General features: G+C 37.6%; 1 long non-coding RNA gene across 50 annotated transcripts in view; it reads left to right on the top strand.

Annotated features, from left to right (window-relative positions):
• LOC110346967 (uncharacterized) overlaps window positions 1-22758 on the top strand; it is a 299763-nt gene that overhangs the window by 66094 nt on the left and 210911 nt on the right. For 2 of the 50 annotated variants that reach the window (XR_015451772.1, XR_015451746.1), the window contains exon 2: window positions 16723-16883. The exons of 45 other annotated variants lie outside the window; for them this stretch is intronic. This is a non-coding gene — a long non-coding RNA (uncharacterized LOC110346967). Of the gene's footprint in view, window positions 1-1941; window positions 9311-9762; window positions 11123-16722; window positions 16884-22758 lie in introns of those variants that run through there. 3 more of the 50 variants (XR_015451776.1, XR_015451749.1, XR_015451750.1) reach the window with 3 other exon arrangements.

The raw sequence follows: 22758 nt of genomic DNA, 5'->3' as shown, positions 1-22758 counted from the left end.
GCCCTTCACTTACTCTGGACAGATGAAAATTTCCAGATATACGACCCTATGCACTCTGTTTAAAGAAGAACAAATATTCAGTATTAAACACTCTCCGGAAGACTACTATCCAGCCCTAGCCAGGGATCACTAAATTTTGTTATATTTAGAACACTTCTTTTATTTTTCCACTTACTGAAATCTTAAAGATATATGGATTAATTAAACCATTCATTTATCCTGCAGGCATTGATATGTTAAGTGACTACAGTGGGTACAATACTAAACCAGCAGTGAGGAATGCAAAAGAAGTAAAGGGACAGACCTAGTCCTTGAGAAGTATATCATCTTATTGAGTGGGCAAGAAAATAATCCACTGAGTGACTAGAGAACAATGTGGTACAGAGCAGTGGAGGTACAATGTGGTGCTGGAGGTGATTTGCTCTGGGAAGTTGGGAGATGTGGAAAGACTCCAGTTTTGAGCTGGCTTTTACACTGGTAGAAAGGAGAGGATTTGGTACAAACATCTTAACTTCTGCATAGACTGTAGGAATATGAGATTACATTCTTTTCTCTCTCAGAGGCTGTTCCTAATTATTGCAACTACCTTAGCACCCATAACCTCCTTCTTTCCTTTCCCACCAAGGCTTCTGTTCTTCATACCAGTTCATATTCATATGTGCTGGTCCCTCCCAAAACTTTACCCTTTCTATGAGACTCACATTAGGTGCTGTAGGAGGAATTGCCCCAAGAAACAGCATACTGACTGCTCATTTTGCCTGGCTTCCCTGTGGTGGGCAAGGCGGAACTGATGTTTGCTTTCACTTTTGTCTCTTGTATTGGAGAGCTGGTAGGAATAACTAGTCAGGATTCTTGCACTGACTATTAGCATGATGCTTATCTGAAGCAATGTAGCTGCTGGCAGCATCCTCCAAGCTCATGTTCCTGAAGATTTTATACTCAAAACTGGTGTGGCTTCTTACACATCATGCTTCATATCAGTTTAAATGCCCCTTCCTCAGAGAGGTCTTTCCATGCAGATCACATAATCACCATTCTCTTTTCAGTTCTGGTACTTAACTCACAATTTGTAATTATGTATTTATCTGTGCATTATCTGATTAATGTTTGACTCTCTAGAACTTAGGTCCTGTAAGGGACCTAATTTGTCTGTCTTACCATATATGCACACCCCTAGCCTAGGTATTCAAAAATAAATGATGGATGGATAAAAGAATTTAAAATCATCAGTGGGTAGAGATATATAGTCCTGGAAATCAGGCCACTTAAGGTCTCTTTGAGATTGTCATAGCCTCAGAGGTTTCCTGGCTGCTGGCTTGGAAATCACCCACAGGATCCCCAAGAAAGTAGTGGAGAGAGAATGCTTGCTGTCACGGTCTGGAGCAAAGACATCCTGTGCCCTCTGAGTGAACTCAGAGTGCCTCAGAACTGTCATCCAGCTGTGTTAGAGGTGCTGCCTTGTCTGTGACTACATGCAGGATGCCTCTAGCATTGCCACAGGAATCCATTTTATTGCAATGTGTATTTTCCATTAGGAAGGGGAAAGTCAACTCGGAAAATCAGCTTTAGTTATAGTAAATTTCCAAAGTAAAAGAAATTACCCATTATTTTATGTTTTCAGTTTCTTACTGACTTTTGACCTACAGATTTTAGCTTCACATTCTGGATAGGTACTAAGATAGTAGCAATAATGCAGCTGATCTTTACAGAGACAGGCACTGTTCCAGGTGCCTATGCACACTACTTTATTTAATCTTCACAGCAGCCTTATGCAATATTATTGTATTAGTGTGACCATTTTATGGAGACATAGAGAGATGAAATAACAGAACAAATAAGTGGTGGAACTGGTGTTTGCAGGCAGGCTTAATTCTTCAGCTTGTATTACCTATATTGCCTCCTATCACAGGATAATATATATATATATATATATATATATATATATATATATATATATATATTTGAATCCTACTCATGCATCAGGCCCATAGGTAGTTCATATGAATTTTCTGATTGTGTTCTTGCAGTGACAGTTTGAGATGAAAACAGTTACTATGCCCATGTTATAGGTGAAGACATCGGGGCTCAGAGACGTTAGGAAACTTGCTCAAGACCTCAGAGCCAGTTATTGGCATTGGAAAGGTCAAGCTTTGATCAGTTTACTCAAAAGCCCACACTTCCAGCCACTACACATATTCCTTACATACTCGCAGAAATGTCCTATATGGACAGTGTGATGTAGCAGCATTGTGGTATAAATTACCTGTGGGTCACATGAATGGCCTGTCAAAATTTCAGTGGAAAGCTGTAAGTGTTGGCAAGTGTCTCTATCACTGGGTCAACAGCTTTTCTCTTCCATGCATCCTTGGATAGGAGAAGTGTTTTTTAGAATTAATTTTTTTTTTTTTTTGGTACCAGGGATTGAACTCGGGACCTTGTGCTTGCGAGGCAGGCGCTGGAACCACTGAGCTAAATCCCCGGCCAAATTATTACTTTTTAATTTTATTTTATTTTTTATTGTTTTGGTACCGAGGATCGAACTCAGGTCCTTGCGCTTTCGAGGCAGGCAGCAGAACCACTGAGCTAAATCCCCAGACTGTGTTTTTTTAAATTAACAACGTCATTTGATCAAATTGACCTGCTTTCCAGAATTGAAAGTTCCCACATTTTCCACACTAGCATGCTTCTGGTGAATGAACTGTTTTAGTTTTCATTCTTTCCACTTGAATTGGTTCCTGACACTGCAAGGGAGAAGGTGAATGGAGGTAGGCATCCTCTGTTTATTTCCAACAAAATCTATTTTGTACCAATGAAAAATAAGGGCATGTAAACTACCCAAGTGACTTCTCTATGTGTTGGGAGAATATGTACTGTAGTTAACTTTCTGCAAACGAGATGCCTAAGAGCATTTGTGCTCTTTGATCTCAATTCCCTCTCTCCATCGGTGCTCTGTCTATGTGCTGGCCAGAAGATGGTTCAGACATCCCACACCTCAACCCCTGCAATTCTACTTTTCCCTCTGTAATGTGCTTTGACTCCTGTTTTTATCTAGTTCTATAAAGATGAGCTCAAGCTTGGCCTGGCCTCTTCAATCTTTAATTTATAAGTGCTCTTGTCAGTACCAGGGCCTTGACTCTCTCCTGCAGATTTCTATTTGATTAACCCTTTTGACTACTGACTCCCCAGTTACCCTGACGTGGAATCTTCTGTCCCAATCACAACTCTTTGAACTCAATTTCAGCTCCTTTGCCAGCCTGGCCAATCTTGAGATACAGAAAGTCTTTATAGCTGTCTCATCACACTTGATATCAGCAATGCATCTGGGCACACTCCTTAAGCAATGGGATATTTTTGTCTATCATTCTGATAGCAAAAGTCTTTCAGTTTTAGTGATGATGAAGTAGAGAAATGCTTTGACAGTTTCATTTATTACAGAGAATTTAAATATAAGCATCTAAATGGAATATATGGCTCTCAAACAAGTTTGATTATGTATACAACTTAATCATATTTAAAATATCAATATAGATGGAGATGAATGCTGGAAAAATTACCAACTAAAGGAAAAATAAACTCCCCAAGTTATACCCTTATGTCACAAAATGCAGCAAAATAAATTTCAGGTAGACATGCAAAAACTGCACATATAAATAACTTAAAGGCAATATTGATGAATATTTAATTTTGTGAGAAAAGAACTTTAGAATATAAAAGCATCTGATGATATAACAAAGGAAAATATCAGGACACTTGCACAGAAAGAATATGAAATCTCTATAAATTAAAAAATATAAGAAGAAATATAAAAAATATACTTGTGATACTTGAGAATGACCATAAATAAGAGTATACTTATAAATATAAGCATATATATGCACACATATATTCACATGCATAAATGTGTGTGTCTTACCAGGCGTGGTGGCACATGCTTTAATCCCAGCACTTGGAAGGCTGAAATGGGCAGAGTATTGTGGGCTACATAGTAAGTTCAAGGCCAGGCTGGACTACACAGTGAGTCCCTGTCTCAAAAAACCAAAAATATAAAAAATTTTAAAAAATATATATATATATGTCTCGCAAATCAATAAGAAAAATAATAGCAACACAACAGAGAAATAGCAAAGAATATGAACATGACATAAAACAAAAAGAAGAAATGATTGATGAACTCTTGAAATATAAGTCCAATTTTACTAAAATGTAAAGGAATACAACAAAATTAAACAATATACTAATAAGTAGTAGATATTAAACAAATAAACCAAAACTCAAGGCCAATGAGAGTGCAGAGAAATGGGAACTCCATCCAGTGGTTGTGCAAATTTGCCAAAACTTTCTATAAGGTTCTTTAATAATGCATGAAGAAAGGAAATATTTTGATTCATTGATCTCAGTTGTGGTCTATATTAAAGAAAATGAGCAAATACTTATGCAGTAAGATTTTTTTATAATTATATGTATAATTCAAAATTTGGAAGCATCCTAAATGTCCAGTATCAGAGGAATGATTAAGAAATTTACATGTAGAAAATAGAATATAGAAGACAAACCTTTAAAACGTTTTTGAAGTAAGTCTACATATTAAAAATGGTCTGGATATGTTCACCTGAGAGGGTAGGAAAAGCAGCTATGTTATGATCCAAACACTGTAAAAAAATATGTAAGTATATGAATCAATACCCACATATGTAAAGGATAAGAAGAAAATGTGTTAAAATACCAAGTGACTGTCTCCACTTGTTATTACTATGGATAATTTTAATTATCATCTTTGTATTTTTTCCCTAAGGTCTTTATAGCAAATATGTGTTATTTTTATAATTGGGAAAGTAATGGACATATTAAAATATGTGTACCTGCATTATTTGAACTATGAAATTTTCTTTTTAAATTTTCATTAAGCATCACAGCAGACAGGAAGAAGGCCCTTCCTTTTGCAATGCCTGGGCTAGAGCAGGTTGTTTGAGGAACAGAGGGCTGGTGTCTCCCAGGTCCTCTGAAGGAGTCTTTCCATAGACCACAATTAGAAGGAGTGATGTAGTTAGTATGAAACCATATGGAAATTACTACTGAGATCTATCTCTCTCCTGGAAGTCTAGATCCAACCATTTCTGATCTCATGAATCTGCTCTCCTGAAAGCTATCCTAGATGGAAAAAAAGTACTCTGAGTTTTAACTCTGGCTTTTCTAACAGAGTTTTTGCTCTCCACATTGGTGTTGCCTACAGTAGTCCACAAACTTTTATGGGAAAGGGAACCACTCTATATGACAAAGCCATGCTCAGTGATATTTGTTGTATGGATGTGTTTAATGAATGCACGAATTCACATTGCTCCATTTTGTTTCTGATTGTAAGTTTCATTGTGGATTTTTCCTCAGTGTTCACCCAGAGTAACTTAGCTTTTGGCCATTTGGTTTTACTTCGTTCAAAAATTCAGTTTGATGATGATTTAAGGAGAAAAGAAAGATGAGAGGTCATGAGTGTGGGCTCAGGCATCAGTTTGCCTGAAGGTTATAGTGGCTGTATCATGTGTTGGCTCTGTGATCTTGGGAAAGTCACTTGACCTCTCTGTGCTTGGATTGGATTTCTTCATCTGTGAATAGTGAGGATAACAATGGCACATACCCTATAGGGGTATTGTGAAGACTGAGAGGGTTGTTAGACGTGAAGCACTTATCACAGTATAAATTGCCTGGCACAGGGTAAGTACTTTATTAGTGGTAGCTATTATTATTTTCTTTCCTAAAAAGCAGCAGACATCCTCTTCAGTTAAGCATACCTATTGAATTAGTTTTTTAGTTACCATAAGCTTCCCGGTGTTTTTGTAGATAATGAACTTGATGTCTTAATAAAGCTTGATATTTTGTAGCAATTATTTTAAGCTCTGTTATGCACTGTCTCATTTCATTAGTTAATGATCACCATGATAAAGTAATAAAAAGAGTCCTTTAAAAAATACTTCCAATAGTCCAGGTATCAAACACCAATTACCATAAAACACTGCATTAAGACTAGTAGTGTTTTCCTCACTTTTCATCTCATGATTTAAAATTTGTCTTCTTTAGACTCTAAGTTCTTTGAGGACAAAACTATCTTTATACACATCATATCCTATATTGTTCTTCATGAATGTTTTACTGACAGACAAATGTTAAATGAATAATTAGATCTTTTCCCTTTTATTATAAACATAGTGCAAACTTAGTGGTGACTCTCTTAGTAAAGATGTTTCTGATAAATTGTTAAATTTTTCCTGTAATTTCATCATGGAACTTTAAGTTTTTATACCTTTTACCTTTAAAGGACAGCACCATTATGTGCAGCTAAGATTGGAATGCAGTGCAAGGCTGGTTGGTGTTGGCCAATTCACATGACTATTATTTTATTTTAGATTTAAATACATAATTGGTCCTGGGCCACTTTATTCATCCTTTGTGTCTTATGCTGAATCCCATATTTAAATTTTAAAATAATTATTGCTATTTTCTATCAATTGTAATACCCTTCAGTTGTATAGTACTGTGTATAGAGTGCTCTATATACACTGTTTCACTTAATCTGTATAGTAGGATTGTGTTTTTATTACTGCTTTAAATATGGAAATCTGAGAGGAGGAGATGTACCATATACTTTATGTACATTATCTCACTCAATTCTCACAGTAGTCCTTGAGGTAAGCAATCATATTTCTATTTTACTAAAAAAATCTGAGGTTCAGAGGTGCTAACCAATGTTTGATAGAATTGCTATTCAAAAACTGATTTTCGTGGCAACACAACTGATCTTCTTTCTACTACACCAGTAGTGTGTTGAATTATTGTAGCCTCAATCTTGTAGAAGGATTCTACTTTTTCATGATTGAGTTCCTGTTTTGAAGCTTCATGACATCAAAATCCAGATACATGAATAATAGAGAACATCATAGGCCAGCCCTTCTGTGCCTCTTCCTTTCTGCAGAGAACTCATCCTTGCTTGCCTAGTCTTCTGTCACGGTGGAGAAAGGTGGAGCATACAGACATCATGTAGCATTGTTATGTCTGCCACTGTTTTACAAAGTCTTCAACCAATGCAATAACCTGGAATTTGGCTGAGCTTAGTTAGCATTTTCACCATTCTTTCCCTATTCTAAACTTTCTAAAACCAATTCCTATCTGCAGAACATCACAGACAACCAAGATCTGAAATTTGGGGTAGGGTGGCCTAGCACATGGAGAACAATAGCTTCCCTTCCATGGTAGGGTGCATTTCAAGAATATTTTTTCCAAAATTCTGAAAAAAGACCCATGTGATTAGACATGTGGTGGGGTTAGTGTACCACACAGAATCTCCTGGAAAAAGAATACACTCAGTCTTGAAAAGGCAATTTGATCTCTAGAACCTAACTACCCTGGTTGCAAGGTAGAATCTCCCCTGTTCATTTTTGGATCAGGGAGTCAGTGCTCAGTATGCTGGGGGAATTCATTTTCCTTGACTGTTTTTCCTTTCAAGTCACGTTTTATTGCTGGAGTTACTCAGCGAATTAATAGGTATAGAAATGCAAAGCTCTTTTCTTATTACATTCTATCGATCTGATTGCACTGTCATTAATTGAAAGACTAGGAAAATGTGATGGATAGTTCAGCTCAAGATTCTACATTCATTTTGGTCCAGATCTGTTGGAAGAAAGCTGCATGAAACTGTCTGAAAGAAGCCTTTTGGTTTGACATGAATTATTCTTTCTTTGTCAATCCTTGTGAGAGCATTATTCAGTCCTAGTGAGATTTACAATGTGAAATTGTAAACTGTTTCCACATTTAAAAGAAAATCAAACTCAGGATGCTTATTTGTAGAGTTGGAAATAATCCATCCTGTATCTTTTATAGACTACTTATACTGTATATAGCATTAAAAAATCCAATTTTGACAAAAACAAATTCTGCTAAAAAATATGGAAGATAGACATTTTGTTCTTTATTTTAGGTAATTCCGTTTGCATTATGGTGTGTTGCAATATTATTTTTGTTCATTTTTTTATTCATCACCATTCAGCCTACCTCCATTCTAGGAGGATATGAAACGAGAGAGATTTGTATGTGGTTAAGGATTCTTTAATAATTATTTTTCTTTTTTGATTGTTTGACTTACTATTTCTAGGATTTCTCCCATAAATTTAATTTAATTTGAGAATTTTATATATGTGCAAATAGGTTCACATACATATTTCATAAGGACTTTGATATGAAAGATTTAAGGGAGTTTAAAAATAATTTTAATCTCCATGTGAAGGAAAAGTTTTCCAGATCAGACAAGAATATACCAGATTATTTTTCATTTGTTCACAAAGACAAAGTTTATCTCTTTGCTTTCTAGTTCATCATATTTTAATGAGCTGGGCTGGTTTTCTGTTGTGCTTATTATTTTAAATATTTGAAGCTTGACGCGAATGAGAGAAATATACAAATTTAAAGCCATGTAAATTTGCCACAAAATTTCATCTATCTCTTGCAAATATTATCATTTGGAAAAGTTGAAGGGGCTAATTCATATTATTAGCAATGTCTGGCCCGTTCAGTATTTTTACCCCTCAATCTATGGTGTTTGGATTGGCTTTCTCAAGGTGTGTTATTTATTCCCGGTCCTGCTTTCAGATATGGAAAGATAGGAAGAGAACACGTTGCCATGCACGGCATGACCTCATTTTGGAACACATCTTGGAAATCTATTTAATGCTCTCTGAGCACAGAGACAATGGGGTATGGTTTGGGGTCCTCCTCCCTGACCTTTGGCTTGGTGGGAAATGTGGACTGCTTCCTCCGCTCATCAGCTGCTCTCAGTGTGGAGAGGAGGCTCCCCCAACATTAGGAAGCAAATGCTGTTGCCGAGTGCACAGGCTGCCTTCCTTACCCATGATATTGTGTCTAAAAATACACCCACCGAGAGGCAGGCATATGCTCACGCCTTGGTGTGAAGGAGCTCTCGCCTGTGTTTCTTGCTATACCCATCTAAATTCTGGAGTGAGGAATTAAATTATTCCAGAAGCCCTGCCAGTTTTTGATTTGCCATTGTCTCTGCTTCTTCGCTGCCTTTGAATGGGACCCTTGATCTGCTGCTTTCCTAGACCAGCCGGGGCTGATGGGGTCTGTGATTGAGGATGGCGCCTGCTCCTTTCTATTGTATTTTGTTTCAGGCATATTTTTAGTTTTTTTTCTTTTTCCTTTTTGGGAGGTAGAGAGCCCTGGGCAGAGGTTGTACCCGACACATTAGAACTCCGTTGTCACTGCTGTGGCTGTTATTCCCCTCTGCGAGAGCCAAGGAGCGAACAGGACGGTGGGTCACCTCCCGCTATTTACCACCATTTCCTTTCTCCCCTCAACCTTGTTAGGATTTCTTCTCTCTTAAGTGACAGGGTTGGATGGGGGTTCCTGGGCCCCCTCTCTTCCTGGCTCTATCTTAATAAGGATTCTTTTTCCCATTCCTAACACCTCTGCTCATTGTGAAAGCTTGCTAGACTCACTCTCTGCAAGTCGGGTTTTGTGCTCTATTGTTTTTTGTTTTTTCCTGTGAGCATTAGCTCCAGATTTCTCAGCTTCTGTGGTTACCTTACATGTTAAAACGGGGGAAATCATTGTTGAGCTGTTTTATCAAGGAAGAAAGAAAACAAAAATTGCTCTTTGGAGTCATAGTCTCAAGAAAAGGAATAAATAACAAAGGGAAATAAGGTGATACTGCTTTGCAGTCCCTGCTACAGCTTGGCTATGTATACATTTCTCCAGGTGAGACTGTCTGTCTTCTTTACAGAGTTAGAGAAAGATGTTAACATTCAAGATGCTGTATTTTCTGTGTCTTGCTTGAAATGATTTCAATTCTAATAAGAAGTGCTGGGTAAAGAAATGCCGTTTTTCATGTATGAGGTCCAAAAATTGCAGATAACATCACATACAAAGTACACCATTCTGTTTGAAATTATCTGTATTTAAAACTGAGAAAGTTCAACTGTTACTTGTGCCTTCCTCTTTCTCCTTGTGTATTCAAGTGAGCAATATTTTGATGTCCTTGAACACTGAAAGGCAGTATATTGTTTTTCAAAAGATTTTTTTTATGTTTCTGTAAAATTAGATGAAAAGAACTCCTTATTTTGTTTCAGTCAGTTAGCACAGAATACATGTAATGCAAGAGAATGTAGACATGTTCAATGTTAGCTGTTACAGTGTCTGGCTGAAAAATATACACATGCACCTCCCCCAAGCAAACCCACTCAGTACTGATCAAAATCTAGGCTTGAGATTAAACCAGGATGCTTTCATCTATGGAGGAGAATGACTGCTCTTATGTGCTTTTCCACAGCTAAATATTTCTCTTTCCTCTTCTTCATCACTGTTTTTAAAGGGTCTTTCATAAAAGTGACTGAAATGGACAAAGAATTCCACAATATAGTTTGTTTCAGTTCTAGTGGCAGTTGATTAAAATGGAGCAAGGACAAATGTGCTATGAATTCTTATTTGTCACCAGGAATTTCCTTTTAGTTTAGATTAATCCATTTTATTCCCAGTGATGCCAAAAAAACAAATATCTAATTATGTAGCTCAATCTATTATAATATGTAACATTACATGGATTTGAGAGTTAAACAGGAAAAAACCCAGGAAAATGTGCCATTATTTGTAGCCAGAAGGTTGTGTGATCCAGATGCTGGAGTATTTGCACGTCTTTCCACCTTTGTTCCTTCAGAGGTGTTGAGGGTCTCAGCTATTGCTGACTAATTGATAGTTGTGGTAACCGCTATAGGCTCCTCAGATTAGAAATGCATGCAGACGTATGTCTTGATTCAAACATTAAGTAATGAACACCCTCACTTACTTACACAGGCAGAAAGTCTTCATACTAATAGAGGTCTGATGGAGATAGCAGGACATAAAACAGAAGAGAGAGAAAGAGACAGAAAGGGAGAGAGGGGAGAGAGAGAGGGAGAGGGAGAGAGAGAGAGAGAGAGATGGCTGGCAGCAAGTATATTCTGCAAATAGTTCTAAAATGCATTTGCACATGCAGAAGGCTTCAGAACCATCCAACAATTCAGACACCCTTTTTATTTCTTCTCTGCGGGACGCGTCCATCCAGATTATTCGCAAAAAAACGGAAAAGGTGAGAGCCCTGCCATCCTAGCTCAGAATTCCTCTGATTTCCTTTTTTCCCCCCTGCCTTGTATTCCTCAATCTATTGTCCATGCATCCGATGGCAGCACCCCTTGCTCTTGAATGCAAGTGTCACAGCAGGAGCAGAAAGAGGGTTGAGAAAAGACATTGTCAAAGCCAAGGTTGTCTATTGTTTCTTTGAGTTCAGTGCTCTGCCCCCTCCCCAGGCTTTTCTTTTCTAGTGGCCTCTGTCCAAGAAGAGGGAGAAAATTGAGAGTTAGTGGAGTAGTAGAGCCGTTTTTATTGCACACTGTTTTGATAAACAGCTCAGCATTGCAGTCCACAAAATTAGGAAATACAGTAGGAGTGGAGGATTGTGCTGGGAAGTGGAGGGGAGGCTTTGAGACTTGCTTGCTCTATCCTAAAGGCAGTTTCTTCTGAAGGACTTCTGTGGTGATATTTGTTTTCTGTTGTGATTTCAGTTTTTTAAAATCACAAGAAAGGTCTTATTCATCTGTTAAGCTTACCATTTGTTTATTCTTTTCCTTGATACAGCAACTAGATGGAAATTTTAAAGAAGGCCAGATCTGCTGTTTTGTGATTTTTCACAAATATTGAAATCAATTCAGCCTGAATCTGTGATTGTCTTTTTTTCAGATCATTTCAATTTGCATGTGAAATTTGTGTGGTAACTTTCTGATATGCATTAAAAAATTTGACCATAGTTTGTGTAGCTGTAAGTGTTGGTATTGTGCTCTTTTGTACCTTAAACATACTTGCTCTTTTAGGTGACATTTATGCACAAGTGATTATCCTCTATGAACAGGCCAACTCCTGATAACCCCCAGAGTTTTCAAAGGATATAGTTCCCCCAAAATAGATTTATAAACAAGCTTTTTAAATGGGCATTTGGCATAACATGAAAATTTTGTGGACTTTCTCAGTAACTCTTTTTTAACTTTAACTTTATGCAGTTTATAATTCTTCAAATAAACAAAAGTGATTTAAACTGATTCTACAGAGAATCAGAAGAGCAGATTAAATGTGAACTCCATATCCAAACAATTTAGCTGAAAAAACCCCACATTTACACATTTTATAAACTAACTTTAACTTAGAAAAATCACATACCTATAAATGGTTCTCTATCATTTTCTTCCTTCTAAATATTGTACTATCTATAATTATCTAGAAAAATTATTCCCAATTGATTTTTTTTCTTCAAGCCATCTCACTTCTGGCTTCTGTCCAGGACTCTTCACTATTTTCAGAATTTGCTATACATTCAGCATTCCAATTCTAATATGCATTTTACATCAAAAGGGGACACATCTGAACGTAGAAGAGGAAATGTTTTCAAGAAGCCATTCCATTTTATAATACATTCTGGGAGGTTCAATTTGAACTCATGATCTCTTTCTTTTCCAAATAGTGGCTATAGCCAGCCTGCACATGTGAAGGTAGATAAACTTTTGAGTTCCATAAGCTAATACATTAAATTGGAAGTCTGAGCTCTCATTTATATGAACATCTGGCTTGGCACACTGCAAATACATTCTCTCCTTTCCTGTTCCCATTGCCTTAATTTAGGGGACTCAGACTGAGCCACCCTGCATCTCTTTTGTGAAGGGACAGTTTCAAAAGTCTATAGAAAGCAAACTTCTCAAAAAAAACGCAGAGCAGGCTATGCTTTGAATGCAAGTCGGAATTTAATTGGGGCCACTCTGGTGGTCCATTGTTTAATTTCCAGCGTTCATCTGCATGATCCTCACCACAAATCTAGGCCAGGAATTGCCAGCAAGGAAAATTTGTCTGTGATAAAGTTACTTTTTATTAAATTTTTGAACAGTCACTTGGGGCTGATTCAAAAGTCAATTTTAAACAAATGATTCTAAAGCTTTTATAAAAGGGGAAGTTAGTCTTGCTAAATTCTTTAAAGGAGAGAAAGAAATGGAGAGTTCCATCTTCTGGTCTGCTCCACTTTGGTGGAAAGTGAAATGGGGGGAAATGTGTTAAATACACAAGACTGGGTAGTCTTGCCACTTAAGCAGTCTAAACAAGCTCTATTTGCACTTTGAAACAGTGTGATTTTCCCCAGAGCTGGAAGGAATGCTCATATCCAGGGGAACAGACTTAGAGGGAACTTTATCTCTTAACTTGTGCCCCTGCAGATGTTCAGCTTATTTTGGAGCAACTTGAAAGAAACAACTACGTTTATAGCCAAGACTGATCTCTAGACATTTTAAAGGCAGAAAGGTTCAAGTTCAAACATTAATCCAAATATTTCGCACAACTGTAGTTGTTTTAGAACACAAAACATTTAACCCAGAGAGAAGGCCCAACTTGGGTATTTCTTAAAATTAGGCTTAATCTAGCTCCAATATTTTTATATACTGAACACCATGTGGTCAAAATAGTATTGGTGTACCACCCACCCCCACCATGTACTCTGTATTGAACCCAAGGCCTTGGCACTGAGCTACATCCTCAGCCTTTTATACATTTTTGAGGCATGGTCTTGCTAATGCTAAATTGCCTATCCTGGGCTTGAACTTTTGATCCTCCTGCCTCACCTTCTCAAACTCCTGGGATTAGTGCACCCAGCCTATCTGTGGCCTATATTATCTGATACCTAAAATTATGAACATTGAAAAAAAAAAGAAAAAACAATACCTTTTGGAATTTTAAGAGAACATCTTACCAAGAATCAAGCAGAAAAACACTTGTATATGGATATAGAAGATTAAGCAGGGCACCCTGGATTACTCTTCCTTTACCCATAATGCCCCGGGCTGATTTAAAGCAACCTCTACAATGGCAGAGCCTAGCCACAAACAATAAACTCATTTCCACTTCTCTCATGAATTGAAAAATTTTTCTTTTTCTAAAGTATATTTGTAATTGAGACTATACTGTTAAGTAGCAAGCACACCTTTTAGTGTTACCACTTATTTTGTAATATTGAGGATTGAGCTCAGGGCCCTCACGTTAAGCTATATTCCTGTTTGTCTATCTGTCTATTTATTTAGAGACAAGAGCCTCACTAAGTTGCCCAGGCTGAGCTCAAACTTGTGATCCTCCTGCCTCAGCCTTCCAGAGTGCTGGGATTACAGGTGCACACCACTACTTTCAGTTTAGTTACCATTTTTTAAGTCCCTTAGATTTTCTTTCTTCATTTTCCAATTAGGAAGACAAAACTGGGCTGGCCTTTTGGAACACATAGCCTACTTTCCACTACCAAAGTGTGTGAGGCCTCCAGAGATGAAATGCTTACTTAATTTCAGCTATGACATAGGGTTCCTCATAGTCATAAGAAGTGTGAAACATTTGCAAACAAAATTTTTTTTCAATGCTCAACAACCATTCTTGTGATATTTGGGGAAGTAAACAGAAAACTTCTAGTGGTTTGTTAAATTAGCAAAAGGGAGTCATATGAAGATGATATTTTGAGTTCAAGGAGTTAGATTTAAAACTAGGGAAATATGGAAAATATGGGTGCTATCTAGAGAGTGCTTTGACAAAGCTCTATTTTCTCTCTTAAAATCTTTTTTATGAAGGTAGGCAAAGAACTATTCTCTTCATATAGGCTGGCCAGCTGAAGTGTAAACATTTGGGGTTTACTTTAAAATAATTATACTATTTTGACAGTAATGTGAAATCTCGTGTAAAAGAAACAGAATTTAGAGAAAATGTGTCTTCTAGCCACTTCTCTGGACATAGATATAGAAGGATGAGAAGATATTTAAAATGCTCACCCTCTAGGACTTCTAAAAAGAAACTTTGTGGGAGGGTATCGAAAGGCATATTTCAGATAAATAGTCCTTTAAAAAGTTGGCAATATGGTAATGTCTTTCTCCCCTTAAATCCCTTTTACTAGTCACTGTCTGTTTGGGCCCTCTAGTCCCATCTTTACCCCAAATCCTGGCCAGACAGAACTAAAATAAATCCTGATGGAAACACCATGGCATTACTCAGTGAGGTTAGGTGACTTAAACCTGAGTCAAAATCCATAAAAATATATGTATTCTATTCACGTTACTCAGTTTATTGAAGGAAACAGGTTATTGTGCAAAACCTTTTCCCAAGAAGTTAAAAGTCATTTTACTATCAAAAGCAAATTGTGCTCATGCTCCTGGAAAAGTGATTTATTTTTCTGACATACGTACATGGAAACAGTGTGAAGAATTTTGGTTTCACCAAGGTTATGGAACGATGGTGCTGGTCCACATACTGAGAATAAGACTTGTGATCCCAGCCAGCTCCTTAGGCTGCCATACACTACTTTCCAGGCTTACACTTGAGATGTCTTATGAATCCCGTTGCTGCTCTGAACCGGTTAATGGAACCAAAGACAGAGATTGCCCTTAGGAAGCTCACAATTGACTTGGGTTGCAGTGTGATAAGAGAAACACGTTCTGGTGTTCTGTTGCACAGTAGGGTGATTACCATTACCGATAATGTACAATATGTCACAAAAAACTAGAAGAGGACATATCAAATGTTTTCATTACAAAGAAAGAGACACTTGAGAAGATATAGATATGCATATTCTGATTTGAATATTATACAATGCATACCTGTATTGAGAAGTCACATGGTACCCAGAATATGTACATCTTTGTGTCAGTTAAAATGTTTTAAAAATTAAGTTAAATTTCAAAATTATTCCAAAAGAAAAAAATCAAATGGGAAAGTTGCTTCAATATTATGTCCTTGTCTGGGTTCAAGGACTTATAGTATTTCTTAGTAAAGAGAATTAACCATTTTTGCACATAGAAAACCTTTTAAATAATTTTGAACTTTCTTTTCTTTTAATGTAAAGTTTTAGGACTTATGGACCTTAGGATGGACAGCGTGACAAGTATTAAAACTCTCAAAATTGCTTTTTTTTTTTTTTTTTTTTTTACTAATAAGTGATTTGAAATGGCAATTCAGATCCACAAGATGCTGATCTTGACTGGGACCTGTCCTCCCCTGACTAGGACTAGTAATTTTGGATATTCTACAACATCCTGTTTTTATGTCAGTGAATTTTTCCTCTTCAAGTAATCAATTGGAGTCATTCAAATCCATACCAGTCCTTTTATTTTCCATCTAGTATCAAACTTTATGAGACTAATCTGGACAGTTTCCTCAACTCTTGACTTCATCTCATTCTTTTCAGCGGAGCCTTTAAAGACTGCAGTGCAGCTAATCATACAAATCATCTCACTGCAGAAGGAAAGCCATCTATCCCACATCATGGAATTTTAGAGTAATCAAGACTGTAGGGCTTTTAAATAAAACCATAAAATGTAAGTTAAAGTTCACTTGTATCCCATGGCTTGTAATTTAAATAAGTCCAATATTATTGTTTTCTGCATCCAAGTAATTTCATCCCAAACCTCTCTGGACAAACTTCTAAACGGTTTCAACAGCTCTGCTCTTGTGATGTATTATATGGTGGCAGCTAGGCTTTCTAGGCTACCCCACACCCCAGCCCATGTACTGTGATCAGTGTCAATCTTATTCTTTTTAACTCAAACTTATGTGATATCCAAGCTTTCAGGTAAACAATCTCCTCACTGGTTGCGCAGTTGCTAATAATATATTTTTTAATCATGATGTCAGTTAAGTTGTGCCCAGGCATTCAAGAATGGTTGGATACTAAGTAAACTGATATGAAGATATTTCTAACGAGATGAAGTGGTTCATGTCCGTGATCCCAGCCTTGGAAGTCTGAAGCAGGAGAATCACAAGTTCAAGTCCAACCTGGGCAACTTAATGACTTGGTAAGACCTTATCTCAAAATGAGAAATTTCAAAAAGGGCTGGATATGTAACTCAGTGCTAAGGTACTGAGTTCAATCCCCAACACTGAAAAAAATTTTTTTGGAAGGGACAAGAAAATAAGTTGAAACAAAGCTGAGGACTGGATCAATGCTCAGTACATTCACAATACATAGATGTATTAGATAACTACAATTGTACCATTATTTTATTCACAATAGAATGATTTTGGATTATGGGGATGTTTTATACTAGACGTTTATAAAAATAAACTCAATCTCTCATCATTATTATTAAAATAAAAGTCATGAGGACACTGATATTTTATTTTCAGCAGTAATAAGCAATGATGATTTTTTTAGAAAACACAAATATTAATATAAGCTCTCCTTTTCTCCATTATTTAAATAAAATAACACAAATTTGTTTGTTTGTTTGATATTGAACCCAGTGCTTTCCCACTAAGAGCTATATCCCCAGACCTTTTTCTTTTACGTTTTGAGACAAGGTCTCCCTAAATTGCTAAGTTGCCCAGGCTGGGCTCAATCTTGCAGTCTTCCTGCCTCAACTTCTCAGAGTTCTGGGATTATAGGTGTGCACCACTGTGCTGGTTTCAAAACTTTCTTTTTTTTTTTTTAAATCCTGGAAAAGGTTAACATAACACATGCTGATTTGGCGACATTGCTGGGACAGCTGGAAAGGAAGAAAGTGACTGGTCTGGGTCAATGAGCTGAGAACTGGAACAGTGATAGGTTCAACTACGTACTAATCATGCTGAAATACAAGGATATATACAGGATAATAGGATTGGGGCATAGCCATCGAAAGATGAAGTCCTTCTTTTTCGGGAAACACAGCCAACAGGGTCACTACATCCTCTCATAGACAGGGATAAGCTTATTCAGGAAAGTTCAGGGAGAATTTGTCAACTGACACACATTTTTTGAAGGCTTGCTCTCTGTCCAAGAATAGAGGAGATGCTGTAGAAAATATGAGAGTAGGAAAAGATACAGCAAGTGTTCTTGAGGAGTTTATTATCTGGAAAGAAACAAAAATAAATTCAGTTTAGCTTCAGAACATTGATGAGTAGAACTGTGGGTCAGGTACTGTGCAATGTGCCATGGGCAAGACACAGATAAACACAGGCTTCTGCCATGAGGAATGTACAGTCTGAAGGGTGTGGCTTCAAAAGCAAAAAACTTCAAGAAAATATGCTCCTTGTACTGTGCTGTGGTGACAGATGCAGCTCACTCCTGCTCCTTAGGGCTAGGAAAGGCTTGTTAAGAGGGTGATGTCTAATCTGAGTCTTGTCTGAAGAATTATCTATTTAGTGTCTTCTAAAATTGTGGACCTTTTCTTCATATGGGAAATTCAAAGAAGGATAAGGCTACCTATCTTTGAGGAGATCGTGGTCTTATTTAGGAGACAAACAGGTGATGAGACAAATCACACACAGAGAGTAGAATAGGATATAGACTCTAGCAGAGTTATAAAAAATTATCTAGGACATCAAAGGAGGAACACATATACTTCTGAGCAAATTCAGCAGGTGGTCCACCTATGCTGGGAGACAGTAGATGAGCACTGTGAATAGAGCGATATGAAGACGTAGAGGAGGGAGAAACAAATTCTGCCTGGAAGAGAGGAGGAACTGGGGAAGACTTCCTGAAGTTGGTGGCATTCATATGAGCCTAAAAGTTGAGTAGAATTTTCCCAGGTAGGGAGAATGAGATGAGAACAGAAGGGAATTCAAAGATGAACTGTTGTGAACCTAGGCAAGGGCTTATGAAAGGGTGTGGTGCGTTTAGGGGAAAAAAGGTCCAGTTTAGTTTGGCTGAACCTATGGAGTCTGGAAGGAAATGGAGGAAACCAGGTCAAGAAAGTGGCCTGGAGCCAGGCTCTGAAGGTCAGACTGAGGAATCTGTTGTTTGTTCATGTGTTTGTATCTGAAAGGCAAGGAGGAGTCATTATTATTGGATTGGGAGGTTTTGAAAAGTAATTTGGGGGGCAGAGGAGGGAAAGAATTGGCAGAAAGCAACCTAGCAAGCTTTTGCAAAAATACAAAGGTGTTGTGTTTGCCTCAGTCTTCTTTTTTCTCCCCCAACTAAGTTTCTGATATGACATAGGGTGATGGGAAAGTAAACAAGGATTTTTGTAAAAGCTTATTAGGTGATGATGATAAGTCCTTTCCTCTGCTATTGGATTGATTTGGGCAAGTGATGATAAAGTAAGACTGTGACAGTGGAGGGGGAAAAGGTGCATCTGAGAGATACATGAAAGCTGGAAATAAATAGAAAAATTGGAGGGGGTAGATGGAAAGGAAACATGACAAACACCACAGTTTTAGTTTAAATGACTACAATGAGCCCAAGAAGAGGAGTAGAGTCTCTTCATAAAGTTATGGATTCTACTTGATACAAGTGGAATTTGATTTTCCTACAAGTAGTTGGTTACATAAGAAGCTGGGGTTTTTCAAGAGCTTAGAAGTAAAGATACCCTGGGCCAGGGATTTAGCTCAGTGGTTCCACCACCTGTCTTGCAAGCACAAGGACCCGAGTTTGGTCCCCAGGACCAAAAAAAAAAAAATGAAGATACCCAAATCCCTTGTGAAGCAACAGAAAATAGGATCTAAGTGTTCACTGAAGTCAGAAGGAAACCAATGACAATGCAAATCTGTGTTGGTTGAAGCAGATGATGAGTCTTCTTAGAGAAGTAGAACTGGAGTTGCATCTCAGAGGATTAGTAGGCTATTCAACTTTGAGAAATGGGGAGATTAAGGTTGAAGATAATTTCCAAAAAGGAATGGGGTGAGAAAGACTAATGCTACTTCCATTGAGAGGATCATAATATAAATGACTTAATAATATAAAGCAGTATATTCCCATTTATTCTTTACTTCAAGGAGGAGCCGTTATCATTCACAATTTATAAAAGAAGAAGTAGGTTTAGAGACAGCTCAAATGGTTCCAGGTAGAATAGTGTATCTTGAAACTAGATCCTGTAACTCCAGACTCTTTTTTCTGACGTATTAGATATATGTCTTAAAGGTAGGCTTCTTTCTTAATTATTTTAATATTCTTCCTTGCTAGCATGTGGTCTGAAAATAGAATAGACCATCAGTATATATATGTTGAATTAAGCTAAAAATTATGTCTTTTTATGCATCAGTTTGATTATTTGCCATCTACGCTTAAGTTTAAACACAGAAATGTAACATGGTAGGATTAGAAAGCTCTTTAAAGATCTAATCCAACTGGCCCACTTTATACAGCAAATAAAGACTCAGAGAAAGGAAGAGATTTACTAAAAATCTCACATCTAGTTGTCATCAGAGTTGGACCAATATCCAGCTTCTCAACTTCTCAACCAGCTCTGTGCTCACAGATGAAATGGTACTTCAATCCAAGACAGCCACATATGTGGTGTGAGATAGTCCTCCCTCTTCTGAGCTCCTAAAGTTAGATGGAAGAAAAATATAGATAGGCATCAGAAGTGACTTGATAAGTAAGAACTCTGACTATATCAGTTGGTCATCAAATCATTGAATGAGAGAGGGCTGTTACAGGAATCAGGGATAGGAATTTATGAGCAGTTTCTTCTGAGAAAAGAACAAGAAGCAACAGAAATAAAAACTTGAGGGAGGTAGTAAATTTTCCAATGGATGATGATGATTTGCTATGGAATCAGCTTTGTCTTGCTTTCCTGTAAGTGTAAAACATAGTTGCATCTGCCTAGGACCGATGACAAGAAATACCACCCAAATCTAGAGGGCTGATGAGAAAGTGATACAATGCATTGAATCAGGGGTTCAGGGCAGGGATCCCTGAACTCAGAGGGTGCTCATAAGCTGAATATTTTGGGGGGGATTCTCATTACTTTACTCCCCGAGGCTCTTTGTCCATCAGCGAGAGGGCTAGATTTGATTTAGCTGTCTTCTGTTGGCCACTTGCCTTCTTACTAGTGAGTGAGGTAGAGAAATCCCTTGAAGCTGTCCTCCATTGTGGTGGATGCTGGTCTCTAATGGTAGGCAGACTGTGGTGTTGCACCAACGGTGAAGGTGGCTTCCTTGCTTAGTTTCCACCATGTGGGTCTGGGTGGCTAGGCTGGTTCCTTCAAGCTGCCGGAATTTAGTGAAATACCAGTATTGACATAAACCAATGGAGAGCCCAGTCTTCTCACTTAATTTCTGTTAGCTTATCCTCTTGGTCTCCAATAACTCCATTGACCTTCTGTGCTTTACCTTTCTGCTCAGTCTTTAAAATGACCACCAGTAAGCCTCACTTTCTTTTTTGGCATTGCTGGAGATTGACTCTAAGGCCTTGTGCATGCTAGGCAAGTGCTCTACCATTGAACTATATTTTCATCTTCCAGACATCATTCTTTATCTGTGTATCCTATTTTGCCCTCAGGTTATAGCTGTTTGTTGTCATTTTAAAATACATTATTATGGTTTTTACCATTGTGTTTATTAAAATTAACATGTGAAATTTATTTTTGGTATATAGATCTATGGATTTAGCTCTTGCATGGATCCATGAAATCAATGTCCAGAGCAGGATACAGAACATCTGTCACTCCAAAAACTTCTTCCATGCCTTAATGGTTATATCCTCCCCAATCCCTATCCCTACAGTAACCAATCTGTTGAGACTATATAAATCGAATCATATGAATACAACGTTTCTGAGAATGGCTTCTTCCACTCAACATAATAACGCCTTTGAATTTCTTCTATATTGTTCCTTTTGCCAGTAATTTGTTCTTTATCCGATTTATTTATCCATTCACTGATTAAAGGACGTTTTTGTCGGTCCTAGTTTGGGATGATTATAAATAGAACTGTTATAAATATCTTTGTAGAAGTATTTGTGTGATATAACTTATCTTTTCTGTAGGCAAATACTGAGAAGCAGGATTGTTAGGCTGACTCCTTAGTGGAGATCCTACCCTACTTTTGAACCTAAGTTTGTCTGACCTGTTGGACTTGTGAGTCTGGATTCATGTACCTGCCTTTCCTTTTCCTCAGATGAGCCAGCTCTGTCTACCAGTTTTATTTCCATCTCTTCCATGCCACAGCCTTCCTTCTGGCTAGGACTTCCAGAACATAATGAAACTGGAGCCCACTTTAATTAGTCTACATCTTTTTCAGTTCTGAATTTTGCTCTGATTTGGATTATTGCACCAGTATTGTAGTACCCTCTGCTGGCTGATTCAAAAACTGGCATTGTGCCTGTGCTAAGAGAGAAATTGTAGGTACAATTGGAAAAAAGAAAAAGAAGAAATGAGGGAGAAGGAGAGGAGGAGTTGTGGGGAACTACCATTGTAGTGACAGCCTGACAGGGACACTTCATGTATTTGATGCTACACATATAGATAAATGCTGTAATATTTTTGTGGAACCCTACAATATTGTACTTGTCTTCTCAATTGTAGGCAAAGATAGGCTGTCTGGAAAGCTGGACTCAGCCTGGAGCCTGTTACCCAGATTGCTATTTTGTGAAGCCTTCCACATACAAATGACTCAGATCCAAACATTCAGAAATGATCTCGGAGGGCCATCTGGTTCTTGCTGGTTCTAAAAGCTTCATTCAGCCTGGGGTGTGGATCCAGTTCAAAAGATAGTGAGAGCTTTTCATCGAGATTTAATATGTTAAGCTGACCAAGGCTAGAAGCTGATTTTTTAAAAATAGCCAACACTGGTGCTACAAGGGCTGATGGATAATGTCTTTCGTAGGTCAGTGGAAGTCTGATAAATGCTTAATTGACAATGATGTGGTTATATGGCAGTTTCGAAACACACATACATACACACACAGAGACCCAATTTTGTATCATCAAGAAACATGTGTTAATTTGTTTGGGTGTCTGAAACAGTCTG

This window comes from Heterocephalus glaber, unplaced genomic scaffold (assembly GCF_053883595.1).
Source record: "Heterocephalus glaber isolate CG9 unplaced genomic scaffold, H.glaber_assembly_v1.0 deba00001431, whole genome shotgun sequence".
NCBI classification, from domain to species: Eukaryota; Metazoa; Chordata; class Mammalia; order Rodentia; family Bathyergidae; genus Heterocephalus; species Heterocephalus glaber.
This window is presented reverse-complemented; position numbering and strand designations above follow the sequence as displayed.